The sequence below is a fragment of the Pteropus alecto genome, unplaced genomic scaffold, assembly GCF_000325575.1.
Source record: "Pteropus alecto unplaced genomic scaffold, ASM32557v1 scaffold201, whole genome shotgun sequence".
In the NCBI taxonomy this organism is placed as follows: Eukaryota; Metazoa; Chordata; class Mammalia; order Chiroptera; family Pteropodidae; genus Pteropus; species Pteropus alecto.
The window spans coordinates 84083-87861 of record NW_006430503.1 but is presented as its reverse complement, the minus strand read 5'-3'; positions in this window follow the sequence as shown (position 1 = coordinate 87861).

Below are 3779 nucleotides of genomic sequence, written 5' to 3'. Positions count from 1 at the left end.
CCAAATCACTGATTTGATTCTCTGCTTCATCTAATCTACTGTCGATTCCCACTAATGTATTCTTTATTTCAGTTATGATATTCTTCATTTCTGACTTAAAATTTTTTTTTCTATTTCCATTTTTATGTTTCCCATCTCTTTGTTGAAGTTCTCACTGAGATCATTGATCACTCTTATAACCAGCACTTTGAACTTTGGATCTGGTAGATTGCTTGTCGTCATTTTCTTTAGTTCTTTTTCTGAAGCTTTGTTCTGTTCTTTTGTTTGGAACATATTTCTTTGTCTCCTCATTTCGGCTGCCTCTCTGTGTTTGTTTCTATGTATTAGATAGAAGTGCTACATCTCCCAGTCTTAGTAGAGTGGCCTTAAGTAGGGTGTCCTGTGGGACCCAGTGGCTCAGTCTTTCCGACCACCTGAGCTGGGTGCTCCAAGTATGTCACTTGTGTGGGTTGTGTGTTCCCTCCTGTTATAGTTGTCCCTTGATTGCTGTTTGCACATCAGTAGGAGGAATTGATTCTTGAGATGATTAGTTATAAAGACTAGCCATGACTACAGTGGAGAAGTTGTTGTGTAGATGTTGACCTTACAGAGCAGGATTTGCTTCAGCAGAGCTTTGGTGTCTTCTCAGTCTGCCCTTTGCATATGTCTTTTTAGGGGATGGTTGAGTGGTGAGCTGCTCTGTCTGAAGCTGGCCACCAGGTATGTTGGTTGGTTCTGGGGCCTCTTGAGAGGGGCTCTTTTGCAGGCCAAGTTCAGCCACCACCTATGCCCTGTGCAGGTCTGAGCTACAAAGTGATCTGCAGATGCTTAACTTGTGCTGAACTTGGAGGTGCCTGAAAGAGTATAAGCTGTGAACCAAGATTGGTTGCTGCTAGTACTGGGCTTGGGACTGCTTATTAAGAAGTACAGGGGATGCCAAGGCCAGATGCTGCTTGTCTGGGTTTTGTAAATCTTTGAGAGATTTTAAGAATCGCAACAGTATAACTGTAGACAGGCCATTTGTATGGGAAAAACACTGGAAGCAGTTTGTGAGAAGAGGGGTCTCAGGGAGTCACCAGGGTGGGGTGAATGGTGTTAACTAGGTTGATGGAGACTCAAATATGGTGCCCGCTGGTGGACGCAGGGTGGGTGAAGAGAAAGCTCAACAAAAGAACAATGCCATCTGCCAGTATTTCTGTCTAGGGGAAAGCTGTCACTCCAGCTCTAACTCTGAAGCCAAATAATTCAGTTTCTCTCTCTATGCCCCTGGGGCCTTTTTAGCTGCTGCCCCAGAGCTGGAACTCAGAGTGAGTAATTCTGTCAGTGAGTAAGTTCATAGGCGGGCTTTTTAAGAGGAACATCTGGTATTCCAGCAGCCCTCTGTCTCACTCAGCCACAGTCTCCATCATTTTGGTACAACCAGAAGTTGTGAGGACTTCTCTCCTTGGCAATGGAATCCTGGGCTTGGGAGGCTGGTGTGGGGCTGAGTCCCATTGCTCCTCAGGGGAAACTCTACAGTTGAGATATCCTTCTTGATTCTTAAAAGCTACATGTGTATGTGGGACCAGCCCATTTCACATCTTTGCTTCTACCAGGCTCAATGTGGTTTCTTCTGTATATTTTTAGTTGTAGGATGTTTTTTCAGCTAGACTACAGGTGATTCTCAATGATGGTTGTTCTTAGTTTAGTTGTAATTTTGATGTGGTTTTTTACAGGAGGTAACAAAGCATTTACCTACTCTGCCATATTGACTGGAACTATCATAATGTTCTTAAGGTTTATCCATGTTGTAATGTATGTCATAACTTCTTTTCTTTTTAAGGCTGAATTATATTCCATTATATGTATATACTACATTTTGTTTATCCATTCAACCACTGATAATAACGGGTTTCTTCCCCCATTCCCCACTCACTAGATACTGTGAATAGTGGTACACTAAACATGGATGAGCAAATATCTTTTTAAGTCTCTGCTTTCAATTATTTGGGATATACATCCAGAAGTGGACTTGATGGATCACATAATAATTATATTTTTAATTTTTCAAAGAACTGCTATACTGTTTTCTATAATGGCCACACCATTCTCACCAACAGTGAACAAAGGTTTCAATTTTTCCACATCTCTGTCAACACTTGTTACTTTTTATTGTCTGATTTTTGATAGTAGCCGTTCTAATGAGTATGAAGTAGCAACTCACTGCAGTTTTGATTTGCATTTACCTAATCATTAATGATGTTGAACCTCTTTTCATGTGTTTGTTGGCCGTTTGTTTACTTTTTTGGAGAAATGACTATCCAAGTCCTTTGCTCAATTTTAATTGGTTTGTTGGATGTTTTGTTTTTGAGTTGTAGGAGTTCTTAATATATTTTGGGTATAACCTCTATTAGATATATGATTTGCTAATATTTTCTCCCATTCCATAGGCTGTCTTTGTGTACTTTGGTTGTGTTCTTCATTTTTTTAATCTTTATTGAAATATAATAGATAATTAATTGCTTGTATTTACATTGTACAATTCAATGAGTTTTTTTTCACTTATAGTTAGCATACAATAATATACCAGTTTCAGTTGTACAGCATAGTGATCAGAGATCCACATAACTCGCAAAGCGATCACCCCACTAAATCTAGTACCCATCTTCCCCCTTACATATTTATTACAACATTATTAACCATCTTCCCCTACATCTACACTCTACATCTCCATGTCTATTCTGCAACTATCCATTTGTACCTCTTAATCCCTTTACATTTTTTGTTTCCCCAACCTCTCTCCCATCCAGTTGCCTTCAAAAGGTTCTCTGTATCTATGAATTTATTTTCACTTTCATTGTTATTGTTGTTGTTGTTGATTTTGTTCTTTAGATTCCACATGTATGTGAAATCATGCAATATTTGTCTTTATCCTACCCATTTCATTTAGTGCGATACCTTCTAGGTCCATCAAGGCAATATGTTTTCCCATCCCCTTCCTTTTAGTCTCTGTGTGTCTTATAATCTAAAGTGAGTCTTTTGTAGGCAGCATATGTAAGGGTCTTGTTTTCTTATCCATTCAGTCACTCTATCTTTTGGTTGGAGCACTTAATTCTTTTCCATTTGAGGTACTTGTTGATAGGAATGGAGTTATTACCATTCTTTATTCCCGTTTTTAATACATGTATGTTCTTCTTAAAGAAGTCCTTCCAACATTTCCCCTTAATACTAGCTTGGTGTTGATAAATTCCTTTAGCTTATTTTTGTCTAGGAAGCTTTTAATCTGTCCTTCAACTCTAAATGATAGCTTTACTGGATGAAGTATTCTTGGTTGTAGATCCTGGGTCTCATCATGTCGAATATTTTCTGCCAAGCCTTTCTGTCCTGCATGGTTTCTTTTGAGAAATCAGCTGCTAGTGTTATGAGTGTTCTCTTGTAGGTAACTAACTGCTTTTCTCTTTCTGCTTTTAAGACTCTCTCCTTGTAGTTAAACTTTGGCATTTTAATAATGATGTGTCTTGGTGTGGGCCTCTTTGGGTTCCTGGTTTGGGGGATTCTCTGAGCTTCCTGGGGTTGTATGTTTATTTCCTTCACCCAGTTAAGGAAGTTTTCCAACATTATTTCTTCAAATAGCTCTTCAACATCTTGTTTTCCTTCAAGTACTTCTATGACACAGATATTTTTACCCTTAATAGTGTCCCATAGGCACCTTAAATTATTATTATAGTCTTGGCTTTTTTTCTTGCCATTCTGATTGAGTGTCCTTGGCTTTCCCATCCTCTATATAGGTCATTTGATCCTCCTCTTTATTCACTTTTATT